This window comes from Halichoerus grypus, chromosome 2, assembly GCF_964656455.1.
Source record: "Halichoerus grypus chromosome 2, mHalGry1.hap1.1, whole genome shotgun sequence".
NCBI lineage: Eukaryota > Metazoa > Chordata > Mammalia > Carnivora > Phocidae > Halichoerus > Halichoerus grypus.
Window position 1 is genome coordinate 30,116,266 of NC_135713.1, and position 16,656 is coordinate 30,132,921.

Sequence of the window (16,656 nt, forward strand, 5' to 3'; positions counted from 1 at the left end):
CTTTTCTTCACTGCTTGAGAAGAAACAAATCCCAACACCATACCATAGTACGCATATGAACTGTTACATGCATTACAAGTATTTCCAGTTTGTTTTCTTACTTTTCAGTGAGGTTTCTGTTTGACTTTCATTAAGTCAGATTTCCCAGTTTTGTCCTTTATGGTTTCTGACCATAAACTCTTTCTCAGGCCAAAGCTGTATAAATTGTCACCTATATAGTTTTCCAGTACATTGAAGGCTTTTGATATGTGAAACTTTAACCCATATGAAATTAATTTTGGTGTACAACAAGTGTCAGGAACCCAGGCTCCCTCCTGCCCCCAAAGGTTACACTTATCCTAACACCATTAATTAAATAATCCGTTCCTTCCCCCATCGACTAGAGTTGCCCCGAAGAGAGCATTCCTTCTCCACGTCCTTGTGGGACTCCCTTAGCCCACTGCTCTTTCACCCCATATTTCTTCACTGAACAGCATTATCTATCTTGTGGCTTTCATCATTCACAACTCATGATTTCCAAATCTGTATTTCCAGGACTGGCCTCTTCCCATTTACAGATTAACCATCTGCCTACTAGGCAACTGCTTGCTGATCTACACACATCCAATTCAAATGAGGTCCTTCAGGAATGACAAAATATTTTGATGCTACATATCCACTTAGATATCTCACAGATCCCTCAAAATCTCCACAGGTATAAAATTACACTCACGTTCTCTTCCCGACCTGCTCTCTTATGCCCCAGTCCTTGCTCGTGGAATCAGTCTTCTCCTGGGTCACCCTTAACTCCTCCTTCTTCCCCAGCTCTCCCACCTATTCGACAGTTTTACCTCTTAAAAATGACCTGTCTTGCTCCCTATCCCTCACCCTTCTCTCCACGTCCGCTGTCTGGCAGGCCCTCAGCAGCATCTTGGCACAAGTACTTGAATCACAGAGTAATCCACCTCATGGCCTCTGGCTTCCCCAGTGACTCGCCTGGCTTTTATTAGCTTCTCCATCTCTAACCCTCACTGTCCCTTCAAGCTCCAGGCCAACGGTCAGGAGGCTGTGTGACCAACTGCTCAGACTGCAGGTCCAAACTCAAATTCAAACTTCGGCCCCACAATCTGATCCTCCTCTGCGGCTCCCTGTCCTTGGGGCATCTTTGCCTCCTAGTTCTCGCAGACCATCACACCCAGCTGGCATTCTCTTAATGATCCCGCTGCACTTTGCTCAATTTCCACTTCGGGCATTTATTGTAGCATACCAGGTATCATGGAGATTATTCTTTCCTTCCCTCCCATCCTCTCTTCCCATTAATTATTAGCTCCTAAAGAGCAGAGATTTAGTTTTATAACTCTCTTTCACCTAAAAGGGCTTTATATGCACTGTATATTCAAGCTCTATTTAGTGAACTGAACAAATCCACCCAAATGGCATCTTTGGTGAGGACTGAAAATATTTTGATGACACCCAATTGTTTCTTTACATTCTGAAGAGAAAGCTGAACGGTATGCTTTTGAATGCACCTGTCTGCTACAGAAAAATTTATGAATAAAAAGATAAAATTGAGTCAAATTGTTGGATGCTTTAAAAAAAAAATACATAGAGTAAAACTATCCTAAAACCCCTTTCTAAATCCTAAGAGGAAAAAAACATTACATAATAGTTTTGTGTGGCTGAAATGCTGGTTTCAGCTAAGCCTACTGTGATAATGAGAATTTACAAACATTACTTTTCAGATCTCATGCATTGCTGATGCACTATTTGCTACAGGCAGTCACTGTTTTTAAGTTCTTTAAATGCAATATCAGATTAAATCCCCATAACCACCCGATGAGCTCAGTATCATTATCCTCCCCTTCTTTATAACAAGGAAAATGAGGCACAGATAGGTTTTTGACACTTGCCTGAGGTCACACAGCTGGTCAGGGGCAGAACCTGGATCTGCATCCAGGCCTGATTACCAACTTCATCTCTAGACCATGACACATAAATGAAAAACGTGGAGTGGAAAACCCACTGAACCAGAGTCACGAGTCCTGGGCTCCAGGCCCCGGTTCATCACAGCCCAGGTGGCAGGTATGTGACCTCGGACAAGTCTCCTAACATCTCTAAAATCACACAACGATGACCCAGGGCCTACCTTCCCTACTTTCCACGTGCTAAGAAATGCAGAGCTGTTTTATTCTGAGGACGCCCTGCTTGTCACCTTGAACCAGCAGATCTGGAATGCCATGAGGGACGCTGCTGGCTGAACGCTGTCCCTGGGGGAAAATTCCACCTGCTCTCCCAAGCACTGCCAGCCATCACATCATGCCCGAGGTCAAACAACCTATGTTTGGGGAACAAAAGAGCAAATGGCTACCACCTTCCTGTTCTCCTCGCCACTCTGAACTAGACTCCTAATTGGTTAGCTCTTTAACTCAGCAGAGGCAAGCTCAAACCCACTCTGAGGACCAGCCAGATGAAGTGAGCGAGGCTGGCCACCGGGAAGGAATAAGGCGCGCACAGCTGAGGCGGGTAGCCTCCAGCTCGCACTTCACTTCTATACAACCACCAGGTAGGATCATGGGTCCAGTACAGTCACAGACCTTCCAGGTTTTCGAAAAGGGACAGGGATGCAGGTTTGGTTTGGTTTGGTAACGTGAAATCTCCTTATTTTTAAATGCTGGCAACTAATTCTTTATGAAACACTATGTGGGCCAAAGAAAACACATTTGTAGGCTAAGTACAGTTCGTAGGGCACCAGTTAACAACCTGTTTTCAAAATGTATTGGCATTAAAAAATTCTTGACTTGCTGTTGAAATAATCTTAAAATATAAACTGTTTGAAGATTTATATTTCAGTGCACAGATATTGACCAAAATGTGCCTGAATGTTTTCTTAGCATTCTTTTGGGGTTGGAATCTGAAAGCTCTCTTCTCCGAAAGAATTCAAACGGTCCTTTTCCTTATGGTATTATTTAATTCCAGATCTCAAAATCCTAAGCATTATTTTAGAATGCAGATGCTTCTCAAAAGAAAAAAAAGAATTAAAACAAAATCTGTAGCTTTCGACCATAATCAACAGCATCTTTTAAGTATTTGGAAGGACAGTACTTCACCTTACGTTCACTCGAAACTTCTAAATAGAATGGAATAGAAAATGAAAAATACAACAGAAAGAATTGGTTTCTGGCCAAACTGTTTTGGAAAGGGATGTTTTGTGGGACGTTCTGTCAAGAAAGCAGATTCTACAGACGAGAGACGTGTGAGCTTGACATTGATCCTGATTACAGAACATATCAGGAAAGGGACCCTAAGCCAATGTACCTCAGCCCCACCTCACCGCCTCACTTGATGAGGCTGCTGATCTGGGAAAGCAAGCCTCAGAAACAGACAGGAGGTATTTGGTTTGAACAAGATCTCTTCTAAATGCCCGAAAGATATTTATGAGCAAGATGAAGAGATACAGGTTGTATACAAAACAGTAAAGGGGGTTCTCTCACCACCACGTGCTCAACCTTACTCGAGGGGTGCTAATTATTGGATGATGTCAACCTGGACAAAGATTACCGACAGAAATGGCACAGTTCTGTTTTTCTTGACCTTTTCATTAATGAACTGGATGCTGACACAGGACTCACATTCATCAAATCTGTGGGTTAAAAAAATGGGCAAAATAGCAAACATATTGCATGTAATAATGAGGATTTTAATAAATTAATCCAATAAACTAGTACAAAAGATAAATTTGGCATTGATAATTTCAGAGTCCAAACTAAAATGATGCTGATGCTGATAATGGCATCATGTGCAGAAAATGAACAAATATAGGTTGGAAGAGACATGATTTAGTGGCAACACGTGGGAAAAACAGAAAAGACTGATCAGTGAAATAGGCCAATAATGGAATGTAACTGCCAAAACAGTAAAAATGAGGACAGCTCTTGTATCTCCTCATTTTATCACAATGCCTAAAATCCTATCCTCCAGTGGCATTAAAATGGGAGGATTCACTTTTAGTCTGAAAAATTAACAGGTAGGCAATCCAATAGTAAGGTATTCTTAATATTAAACATAAGCAATTACTATCTTTACTACTGCCCAAATTATTACAAGTCCTTGCTTCAATATAAATCTCACTCCACATATTCTTAACCCATCTCTCCATGGGTGTGCCTACCCCCGATTCTTTCTCAGCTTTACTGAGGTATAACTGACAAAACTGGATACATCTCAAGTGTACAACCTGATGATGTGATATACACTGTGAAGTGACTACCGCAATCTAGTTAATTTACATGCCTATCACCTCAAACATGCTTCAGATCCATTCTCATAGCAATTTTCAAACATTCAATACACAACTAACTACGGTCACCATGCTGTCCATGAGACCCCCAGAACTCCCGCATCTCCTAACTGAAAGTTTATACACTGTGACCGACATCTTTAACTCAAGCAGGTACTTCGCCCCTCCGGACTTGACCTACTCCCTATTTTACAATTACACCCACACTTGGGGACCCCTTGAACATTTAGCAACTTAAGGGGAAGGCACCAGCAGATCTGTGTTTGGGAGCTCTGAACACACGGAATGCTTTTGCACCAAGTTTAATCAGAAGCTTCAAGAAGGGCACAGCCCACTGGGCACAAGAAGAGCTTGCAGTCTTCACCACTCCACGTGTCGCCACCTTGACATGATGGGGAAAATTCTGAACAACTTGAGGGGCCGGGCCTGCTGGGGGCTTCTTCCCCTCGGCCTAGGTTACTGCAGGGCTCCTCACTGGTCTCTGGATTCCCAAGCCCTCCATGGCACAACCGGGAGTCAACTTCCTGAAATGCTGGTCTCACATGCCTGAAATTTTCCATCACTCTCCCTGGCCTACTGGAAAAGGGGCCAACTTTAGCATGAGACATGAGGCTTTCCACTGTTTCATGCCACCCAACCTCCCACTCCCACCTCTGCCCACATCGCCCGTGCTCGGGTCCCACCAAAACTGGGCCGTCCTCTGTGTCACTGCACACGCTGCGCCCTCTGCCCAGAATGTCTGTCCCACTCGTCCTTGTCCATGTAACAGACACCAACCCATCCTTCCAAACTAAGCTCACATTGTCCCACATCCAACCTCCGCCACTGTCTTTCCTTATTGGTCTCCAGAACGGAGACAAATTTCAGTTGCCATTTACCATCTAGATTATCACTGCTGTCCACCTTGTAGTAAAAGATATTTCTTATTGTCTCTACTGAAAGCACAAAGACAGTGGGCAGATAAGACCCACTCAGCAAGGCACGTGACCTCCACTGCACCTGCAAGCATTCGAGCTTTTGATCCCAGCAATACATCCCTTGGAATGTGTGAGTATAGCAATCACAGCTTTGACTATTCATCAGTGAGCTGAAAAGGTCCCAAACAGAGACATCTGCACTTTTACTGAAGCTGGCGTCTGAGAAAGGGCAAGTGGGCAATGTCTAGCCAACAGCCTCATGTCTGCACGTCAACACAGCTTGGCTGCTCTCTACTTGCCAGTGCATGCTCAGTCCCTCTCACTGAGAGAGAGAAAGGGCGTTTTTTTCTTTCGGAAAAGCGATCGCCCCTCAACCAAAAAAGAAAGCTGACTGCTGGTTCCAGTGGGGGCGGGATGGAGGGGGTAAGGTGGACCATGGAAAGCAAGAGTGTAGACAGAAAAAACGTGAGATAAATGATGAATAAAATCTTGGCTCTGCTGGTGCTTCCGACCTGTGACATGACTTAACCTTCCATGCCTTTTACACAGGCACAAGGAAAAAGGATTTGTGAAACCATCTTCTTTATTAGGCCGGATGAGGGAAAAAAATGAAATGCAAGGTCACTGCTTGTCACGAAAGTTCTGAGGCTTCCTTCGTGACTGCTGCATCTACTTTACGTCAGAATTTGTCCACTGCTGCCAACTTAAAAACTGTCCTTACATTAGGAAATTACAAAATTAATGTCGTTTTACATATTTTAAGCTGCATGCTTTATTGCCCTCATCCTCAGTAAGATTACGTGCTAGAATTTCTCAAATGGGATACCCATGAATTCCATTCGTCCTAAATTTATTAGTAGGAACCCATCTCAAAAAGGCATGTCCCTCACAGAAGATCTACCACAGCAATTTTAACACTATTAGCCTAGGATAGTCTCACACCGGTATAATGTAAATGATCGGTAAATCCTCAGTCAAGGAAACAACCTAGTCTGCTCCTCATGTCATTCGTGGAATAAGCAGGAGGCAATGTTTGTGTTCACTGAAAAGTAACATCACAACAAAGTTTCCCTCAGAACTGCAGGAGAGGAAGTAAGGCCTGCTTGACCATCAGCTGTGGCAACACCGTTTACTGAGTGTGGGCGGGTCTCCGTAATGGCCCCTTCCCAGGGGTGCAAGTCAAGGGGGCACGTCTGTCCTGGGCACTGTCTGTATCTGATGTCTACCCACTGCCCGGGGGGACAAAGGGCCCCTATCAGTTACGGAATGAGTGAATCACATTTCATTCTAACTCTACAAAAGGAAAGAAGATCGGATCTTGACCTTCAAGAACTTCCCATACAGGACTATTAAACACAGAAACACAGAAGGAAAAATTAAAAAAAAAAAAAAAAAGAAAAAAAAAGCCTTCGATTCAAAATAAAATTTCTTGGTAATGCAAAGCATTTCAGTTTTAAAGTAAATAAAAATTCAGCAAAATATTTCCCAGTGACCAAAAGCAATGAAGTATTTTGTCAGAATGTCCCGAAATGCTTTTCACAACAGTTTGATATAACTTGTAAAACAAGTTACTCTGCTTAGAAATTCTGTTATTAATAGGAACATAATAGTGGCCTTAATCATATCAGATTGGTGAGGTCAAGGTAACATTTATCAAACACCCACAGCACCTTGAGCTGGATATTATTATTCCCATTCTACAGATAAGGAAAGAGACACAAGACACAACTTGCCCAAGTTCACGTAACCAGTAAATGGGAAATAGCATCTAATCCCATTTTCTTAACTATATAACATGCTTTATATAAAGGAAATCAGGAAAATGATTAATAAAAAATAATAGTCACCTGTAATTTCAACACACAGAGATAATCTCACCTAACATTTGGTATATAAATTTTCCTGGCATTTTACCAAATTGTATATACAGACAGACACACACACACACACAAGCTCACTCTCTCACATTCACCCTCCAAAACAAATAGCCAAAAACCTCAGATCAATTTACACATGCCGTTTTGCAATCTGCTTTTTCAGTCTGCAAATTCTGATTTTCTTTCACATCAATAAATTACTCCCCTACCTCACTGCTAATAAATAAAGGGTTCTCTATTACATGTACATACCACAATTTATGTAGCCAATCTCCCTATTATTGAGCACTTAAATTGTTTCTAGCTTACAACTATCATAAACAAAACTACAAAAACCATTTTTGCAAATTTGAGGTTGTTTTTTTGTGTGTACTTTGTGGGGAAGTCACCAGAATCTGGAGATGTTTTTCCCAAACTTCAGAGAGCACCCTCTTCCCAATTTTGAGACACTCCACTAAGCAGACTTCCCACCAAGAATCACCGTGGGGGAGAAAGCTACTCACGGAATATGGTATCTACATGCACTGTGTAGGTAAGAACCACTGCTATAGATTGGTCTCTGTACACATGCTTATTTCTTTTTTCTTAGTTTAAATTCCCAGTGATGGAAATGCCTGACTAAGGGACATGGCACATTTTTGAGGCTTTCCATGAGTAATACAAAATTGCCCTCCTGGAAAGCTGTAACAATTGAAACACCCACCAGCAGCATTTGAAAGTGACAATTCCGCAAACCTTCCAGTTGGCTAGACTTGTTTTTATTTATTTATTTTTAAACAATCAAATCCCTATATAGCCTTAAGTTTTAAAAACAGTGAAACTATTAGTAAAACAGCAAACAATTCAGATCAACAAATTTTAAAATACATACGTTTTCAAATACAAAACATAAAACATTAATGATATCAAATCCCAGCAGACTGAGAGTGCAGAATAACAATTAGAAAATTTAGTGAAACCAGGCTCAGAAAGGTGCCAAGCTAGTAAGTAAAACCCCACATCTTCACTTGCCCATCTGGCTGATATTAGGCTTAATATTTGAGGCTTTGATAGCAATAAGCCATATATTTTAACAAAAAACTTACGAAATTGTACATTCTTTCAAATTTTATAAATACTGTACTATCTTATAGCTAATATGGCAATCTGAAATTGTTAAAATCCTGTAGATATTCATTTATCAACAAATATCTGAATGCCTACTATGGGCTGGGCAATTTTCTCTGTTGAGGACATACTGGTGAACCCCACAAAGTCCCTGCCTTCAATGAACTGCTGTTCTGGGGGCGGGGCCTCAGGATCCTGCAGAGAAGAATCAGCAAATCATGGTTACAATGCCAGTCTGGAACCACTGGATTCTTGGGCAAATTATACCATCTCTAGGTCTCAGTTTCTTCATCAATAAACTTAAGAAGTTGACCAGATGACCTGAGACCTCTTCTGGCTCTCAAATTCTAGACTTTCTTTGGTTTTGTTTGAGTGTTTAAGTTTTTATTACTGATAAGAGCTTTGCATTTTAAGCTCTATATAGTTCCACAAAATCTGAATGTCGGATCTACAAAAAAGGTAATTTTACATCAACAGTAAAACTCTGGTGGATCCAGCCATCTTCAAAGAATCAACACAGGACAGATTCCAATTAGATGAAGATGTATGCTCCCAACTTTAACGGTTTCTTTGAAGAGGTTTCTAAAACGCCCTTGCCTCCTTCCCTTCTGTACTGTACTATAAATACTGAGGATGGGATGTGAAACAGGACCTCACTGGAATGACAGTGGCCAGGAATGGCTGGCACCCCAACTTTCAGGTGGCACCTGGCACCCTCAGGGGATACAGCATGGAGTCCTGGTGGTTTCTCACTCCTCTGCAGCTTACGCCCACCCTCAACTCAACAGACATGCACGATTCTGTCTGCAGAATGTCTACAGCTCACAGCCCCATTAGCATTTCTAATATTAGAAATGGGAAGCACTACTACTGCCACCACTTGTTATTTTCCACCAGATGTTCCTGCCACCACCATTTCAAGTGTCCTCAGATCCAGAGTCTCCTTGCAGGCTGCTTCAGACAGCAGTCAGAGGAAGGCAGAGCAAGGGGCCTCAGCTTCCCAAGCCCCCCTCTAGGGAAGCGCCACACACAGCCGTTCAGGAAGTGATATCGCCTCCTTGTGGTCTGTCAGGATACTGCCACTAAATAATCGAGATAGATTCTCAATTACAGGCACAGAGGAGGATTCCAAGTTGTCTTCTGCCCGCCTACAAACCAGAAGAACAGGTAAAAGCCAAGATTTTTCTCACCTCTGTGGCAAAATTCGATGAAAAAATTCACCCACCAAAAGTTTTTTCTCAATGTCCAACATAAAACCATAAAACGGTATCTGATAAACCACCTCTGCTCACGTGAGCGACATTAGCAGCGATTGGTGAGAAAGTATGCGCTGTAATTTTAGACAATGTAAGACAAATTTGGAATTCCTGCATCTCCATAGCTCACAAAGGAAATATAAAGGAAGTAGTAAAAGTACTTTAACTCAAACATCTAAGCCGCTAAATCACCACAAGCAGTTACATATAAAACAGATGCTTACATGCTCCTGCTACATGAAGAGCTTTTACTGCAGGGACAGTGACAAAGGACAAAGCCAACTTTACTTAAGCCTTAGAGGAGTCACAGAATCTATCCTTTACCCAGTGTCTGCGCAGAGCTTATGAGAAAAAGTTGGAAGATAAACCTAGACACAACTTATTGGGTTCTGGTGTCAACCAATTAGAATAGCAAATTAAATAATTCAGAACCCTCATTCTGCAAGATGACAAAACTCCTAATGGCAAACAGAAGCCAAAAAGCCACAGTCAAGAGAAATAGAACAGATTCTTATTAGACATCTATAACAATTACTTGGCACAAAACTCTTTTCCCACGCTTTCAATTAATATAAAGGAACATGTATTTAGAATGACAAACAGATTAGAAGTTGGGAAGAGGAAATACCAGAGTTCCTGACAGTCCCTAAAATAGAACATGCGCACACTCTTCCTCTGAGGATAAAAGTACCTGCATAAAGTACATATATTTTATTTGCTCATTAGCCTGTCCTCTGCCCAAAGGAATTAATGCATTCAGTATCCAAAAAGAAAAAAAAGGCATCTTTGAAAATTTTACACTTAAGCAACTAGCAAATCTACTGAAATCAAAGGTGAAACTTCTGATAAATTACTCAGAAATCACTATAATGTCCTGGAAAATCAGGTAGGTTTTTAAGGCTTCATACTTTAATTTCATGGAAAAGCAATCAAATGCAACCAATGTAAAGCAATACTTTGAGAGGATGTGTATAACAGATTTGGTAACGTCAAGGGCCAGAGCCAAGATGGAAAGCTCAAATGAGACTCCGGAATCTAAGTAGTTTGACCAAAATCCGGCAAGATTATTTTTTTAAACTCTCAGATTATTCATTAATTCAACAGGTATTCCCAGCCCATCCTGGCCGAAGCTGTTCCTGGGTGGTGAGAAAGGATGGGGAGCAATCAGACCCCGCCTGCCCTCCTGGAGCTTCCAGCAGGTGGAGGACCGCCACCATCCAAGGCCTCTATTCCGTGTCTGCAAACATTCCTTCACACACGCAAATAGCCAGGACACTGACTGCAGCGCCTGCTCGCTCCTGCCTGCCACTCTCCCCATCTCCCTTCCATCATAAACCCCAGCCACAGAGACAGCCCTCTGTTCCTCTGGCAAGAGAGGCTCAGACCCCCTGCAGGGCCTTTGCACTTGCTGTTCCCTCTGCCTGAGCCACTCTTCCTCCAGACCTCTGAACACACAGACTTCTTCCCTCATTCAACTCTCTGCTCAAATCTCTCCATCTGAGAGAGAGTGTTTCAGGGCCACTCAATCTAAAACAATGGCCCCCACCCTGCCCCTCTTTACTACAGCATCAACTCTTACTACTTTCCCAGTACAGAGCACTATTTGGTATTACCTCTTTTACCGCTTCTCTTTTTGTTCATCTCCCCCAGTAAGATGTGAACTCATTACAGCGAGGTCTGTCCACCCTGTGCACCATTGTATTTGCAGTCCCTATAAAGTTACCTGCAATATAACAGATGCTGAATATATACCTATTTAAGAAGAGCAAATATAGGCAACATTGGCAGTTTTGTACTACAATGGCAGCTGCCACATAATAAAGGGAAAACACCTTAAATGCTAAATGAGTTGATCAGCTGAAAAAACTATAGCTTACAGGAGTCTTAAAATACTCTAAAAAATAAATTTAATGAACATAAAAAGGTCAACACTAGCTAATACTCAACTTTTATAATATATTAGGCACAATTTCTAGGATTAGCAGTACTTTTACAACTTATTAATTCAACAAATATTCACAGCTTATCCTGACTGAGGCTGTTCCGGGGGGTGAGAAAGGATGGGGAGCAACCAGAGCCTGCCTGCCCTCTGGAGGTAGGGTGTTAAAAGCACTCTGAGAGGTCGATTTTTAATTTAAATGAGCCAAATATTTTCTGAAAGCATACCCGCCCCCCTTAAGAGTTACTCATACCCTTCTCCCAAACTGTACAATTTGTAACCATATTGTAACAACATTAAAATAGGAGAATTTGGTGATAATCCACAGAAGGCAGGCATTTAGTGCCTAATGGTAAACCAAAACTGCCTTCATCTTCAATTTAATCAAAGGCACAAGCCTTTTCTCCATGTTCAGAAATATTTAATCTCTTGTGAATTTTTCTTACCGATTATTCTTAAAAGTTTACGTCTGTTCTTTCTTTTCTTGAAACAAAGAGGTAGGGTACTAATCAAGGTGTATGACTTTAGTTCCTGGCCATCATGGCTCAGGCTTCACCACAAAGACACCAAAGATCCTTACGGATCACTATGAAATTATACAAAAGCAAAAGGTGTATATTGGAGACAAGGGGCATTTGTTTTCTGGAATGTGAGGCAAAGAAGTAAGTTACTACTGCCTTTGGGCCTTTGGGAACAATTGAAATCCACTTACAAACCTTAAAAACTAATGTTTTACAAAAATTTTATAACAAAATATTAGAAACAACCTACACATATCTCAATAAAAAGGAGGTTAAATAAATAATGGTTCACCCTTACTGGAGTACTCTCAGCAGCTCTTACAGAATGAGACAGCTCTCTTAAGTACTGATAGAGGGACTGCCAAGATTTAGTACTCTAAGGGAAGGGCGGGGAGCTGGTGCAGAACAGCATATACAATGAGTCCTCATTTGTGGAAAGACAAATAAAAAGAACACATATAAAATGTTTATACTAGCATAAGCTATATCTGGAAAGATATATACAAGGAACCAGTAACCCTGGTTCCTGGGGAGAATAGGGTGCTGTGTTTCAGAGAGGGGAGAGAGATACACTTTCTGCTCCAGACCTTTTTATATCTATTCAATCTCCCACAGTGTGCATAGATCGCCTGTCCCACAAATACAATAAATTTTATTTAATATCAGATATTAATATATCAAATTTAATATCAGAATAATTTATACTATTGCCAACATATTATTCAAGGATGATCATCAAAAGCACAGGCTTTCAAAAATCACAAAAGTTGTTCCATTCGACAGCAGAGTTCCTGATTCTTAATTCCCAGAAGAGAATCCAAGTCTCCACTAATTAGAGAGGCTCGCTTGTGATCTCACCTATTACAAAGCAAATAAGCCTCAATTCAATTCTTGGAAGGGAACTAGCTGCTAGGTTCACCTTGAAAGCATACCTCGTATTTAAATTGAGCTTGTTACTACCTAATGAAGCCTCCAAATTAACACAGTTTCCACCTGGCGATAAAACAGAAAGTCAATGTAAAAAACGAGAGGAGAGTCTGGAGTTTCTGAAAACACACTATACTTAGGTTTCCCTTCTTCTGACAGGCTTAGACAAGGAACCCTCTGATATTAGTGAAATAGGATTTCAGATCTGTGGCAAAATAATAATTTTAAGGAGAGGGGCAAGCACAATTTGCACTATACAAACGCTTTAATTTTTCATTTGTAAGGGATGGAAATTTGCTTAAAACTTAGGATTCATTTGTGGACCCCTGACTAAATGATACTACTAAGTCACATTAATTTTACTCCAAGCAAAACTTTTAATGAAACACAAATCTGAAACTGAAAACGAACATGTCAGAAGACAAACCTTAAACTGAAACCCTTCTGTTGAAAAATGTTATGTTAAAAGAACACAAAAAGAAAAGCAAAAAATTCATTTCCATATAAATACTACACAAGAATGTACACGTTATATCAATATTTGACTGCATTAAACATACCCACACAAAAAGGCACACAAAGACACCCAACTGAGAATAAAGATCATATATATATATATATATATATTTTTTTTTTTTTTTGGTAGCGGAAGGTGGGGACCAGAATCACGTTTTTCAAGCCCAGGAGTAAATGCACAACCACTTGATACGAAGTTTTCTGTCGGAGTCAGAATTCAAGATTCCAGCTCCATCCTTTTAGACAACATATCAGAAGTGCCATCTTTCATGAAACCCAACTTTGATCATTAACAGTTTAACTTTGGGGTTTTCGAGTTTAGCGCTTTCGGATATAAGCACATAAAAATACAGGTAAATCACATACACTATAAATAAGGGAAGAAGAGAGGAAGAAGTGGTTTCATGAAGAGTTGAAGTACGGGGTCACGAAATCAATCGGTTGACTACATCTCCAAAGGAAAATAGAAATTAAAGCTCCTTCCCATCCCCCAGGTAGCCTCTGGTCTCAGAACTTACTGCCCTACGTGGGGCAGAAGTTCGCGACCGCGGAGTCGGCGCCCTCAGGACGCGAGGTGGCCCAAGGGCGCGCGGAGAGCGGCGCGACCCGGAGCGCTCCCCCTCCCCCCGTCACTCCTCACGGACGCCCCCAGACCAGAGCCGGCCGGAGCGCTGCCCCCCACACAGCCAGAGCCTCCAGGCGCTCGCGGCGACGCGCCCACGGGACCGGGCTCCGGGCTCCGTGGCTCCCGCTCCCCACGCCCCGCGCCGCGCCCACCCGCCTCCGGCACTCACGGGCCGCTCCCGCGCCGCTATCTCGCCATCCCCCGCCGTCCGCTTGGCCGCGTCGGCCGCCGCCCGGGGGCTGCCCGGAGTCCGCAGTAGCCCGGGGACTGGAGGCGAGGAGGAGGGGGGCCGGGCACAACCCGCCGCCTCCGCCGCCTCGCCTCCCCTGTCCCAGCGCTGGGCTGCTCCAGGCGGCCACGGGCTTGGGGCGGCCCGCTGCCCTCCGCGAGCCCCGAGAGTCGCCGCCGCCGCCAGAGCCTCCCGGAGGCAACGCTAACGGCCACGGCCACGGCCGAGACGCTTCAGCCCGGACTGCGGCGCGCGGGGGCGGTGCCTGCACGCCGCTCGGCGGGGGGGCGCTGCTGTCCCGGCCCCGCCCCCAGACCCGCCCCGCGCGCCCCCGCCGGAAGCCGCCCGCGCGCCCCCGCCGCCACCGCTACCCACCCCCCCCCCGCCCGGCCGCGCGCGTCCGGCGCTCGCCTGAGGGGCCGCCCCTGGGAGTCGGAGGACCGCGGCGGCGCGCGGGGCCGTAGCGCCGAGGGTGGCGCTTCCGCGGCGAGTCCTGTCCGGAGGCCAGTCTCGGAAGGTCATGGAGGAGCCGGGGAGAGCGAAGCGGCAGGGCCGGTGCACATCCTCACGGAAGGCCGGCCGAGCGCGCGGCGGCCCTGCGGGGAAGGAGAGTGGCCCCCCAGATGCTGTCACTGCTCCTTGCCAGCATTGCATAGAGGATTGGAAAGTGTGGAGCCGCGTTTTCGCCTCCCCTGTAAAAACACATGAAAACCGGCTTCGCCTCCGCGAGGGTGGCGGTGGGGGGGAGGGGCGATTGCTTAGATTTTGAGTTACCTAAAATGCGCCCAGGGATGGGGCCCTGCCGCTCAGGCCACCTTCCTTCTTGGTGGTGCAGGGCTCCCTCTGTCCGAGAGGGCCCGCGGGGGCATTCTGATAATATCCTGGAGCCATCTAGTCTTGCCTCCAAGGCGTGGTGGGCTTATTTGTGCGGAGAAGAAACGGATCCCTTAATGGGGTGAGATTTTTTTCCTCCGTGCATTGTTCCCATTTCCGCAGTTTCACTTGGCCTCGATTTTCTTCCAGAGTAATGCACCAAATGAAATTAGCTGGAGAGCGCTTGATGGCGCAGAATCATGGTTTGAAGATGTTTACACTCCATGCCGGACGCGTTTCATGGTGTTCTCTTCGGCACAATTAATTTTGCAAAGTTCAGAAATGTGCCAGATAGAGCCCCTGGCACGCAGAGTCACAGGGCTTTGCAGACACACCTTCAATAGGAAGCCAGCTTGTTTGTTTCGTTTGTGATTTATTTGATACACCAGCATCAAGGCCAGTGTGTTTTCTAGAGGCCTGTGGGTGAAATTCTCAGTTTCTAAATTGGCAAAATGAAGCTTATTTTCTGAAATAACATTTCCCTGTTGATAATGTAACTAAAATGGGCAACAAAACACCTGCAGAATGTTAATGGAAAAAGTGAGCTTCAGAGACAAAAATATGTGTTTCACAGTAAGACATGGTCCCTACTAGTGTCCTAATGGCCGACTCCATCCATGTGCATATTTTATTTTACTTTTTTTCTGTGTGCATATTTTTTGAACACCAAAACTAAATGCTTCTTATTGTCCCTAAGATCTTGTTTGGAAAACATTCTTCTATATTAAGTGTACCCGAAGCTCTGTTTAAGATGTATAACATTGCTTTTTGTTTATCCTCGTTCTTGAGTCCATGATGGTTTGGGAAATTTATCATTATTCATATTGGAGAATCCTACAGCTGTCTTTTCCAATAGGCACAGTGCCTAGGGCCCATAATAGTTTTAGGGGCCCACAAAAACGGTCCAGTTTCAAATCAGGAGGGAAAAAATTAACATTAAGATTTAAGAAAGTGTTTTAATATATATTAAAGTATTTGTCTTTACACTAATACAATGTTAAAATATAATGTTTATTTTTTTTAAATGGAGGAAGGTATTCAACAGAGGCAAAAGTGCCTAGAGCCCCAAAAATCATGTGGTCCTGTTGCCTGGGATTGAAAAATTCCTTTTCATGAAACAAATTTGCAGTTTTAAGCACATAAAATGCTAACTTCTGTCACTTTGTTTTCCAGAAAGAGAAGAAAAGAAAAGATAATGGAGAGAGGAAGACATTTGGGGGCACAGTGCCTAACCTAGCATCCATTGAGTACATACCATGTACCTGGAACTGTCTATCACTCATTTAATCCTCCCCACTCATCCGTAAAATAGGTACTATTATCACACCTAGGCACTGATGCAGTTTTTTGTGAGGCCTGAAATTTATGCAATTGGGTAGTCCTCTTAAAGAAAAAGAAAAAACAAATGCAGCATACTCTTGCTGCTCCAGCAACACCAGCACAAGGGAGAACGACAGAGGGAAAATCCACGTGGAAAAGGACCTCAGTCTCAGCTGACTGTGCTTAAAATATCTCACTTTTGCCAACTGTATAAAAACGTAGAACCACGTGAATATATTGCTAGGATTCCTGCCAGGGCCTTGAATGGGGGCC

At 43.4% G+C, this 16,656-nt stretch overlaps 1 protein-coding gene across 4 annotated transcripts in view; it reads right to left on the reverse strand.

Moving 5' to 3' along the window:
- The window catches only part of LIFR (LIF receptor subunit alpha), a 77,864-nt gene extending 62,639 nt beyond the window's left edge, over positions 1 to 15,225 (reverse strand). For 2 of the 4 annotated variants that reach the window (XM_078066666.1, XM_078066663.1), the window contains exon 1: positions 14,131 to 14,484. The gene's annotated coding sequence lies outside the window, so the exon portion shown is untranslated. Of the gene's footprint in view, positions 1 to 14,130; positions 14,485 to 14,601 lie in introns of those variants that run through there. The other 2 variants (XM_078066665.1, XM_078066664.1) reach the window with 2 other exon arrangements.
- Positions 15,226 to 16,656: the final 1,431 nt, after the last annotated feature.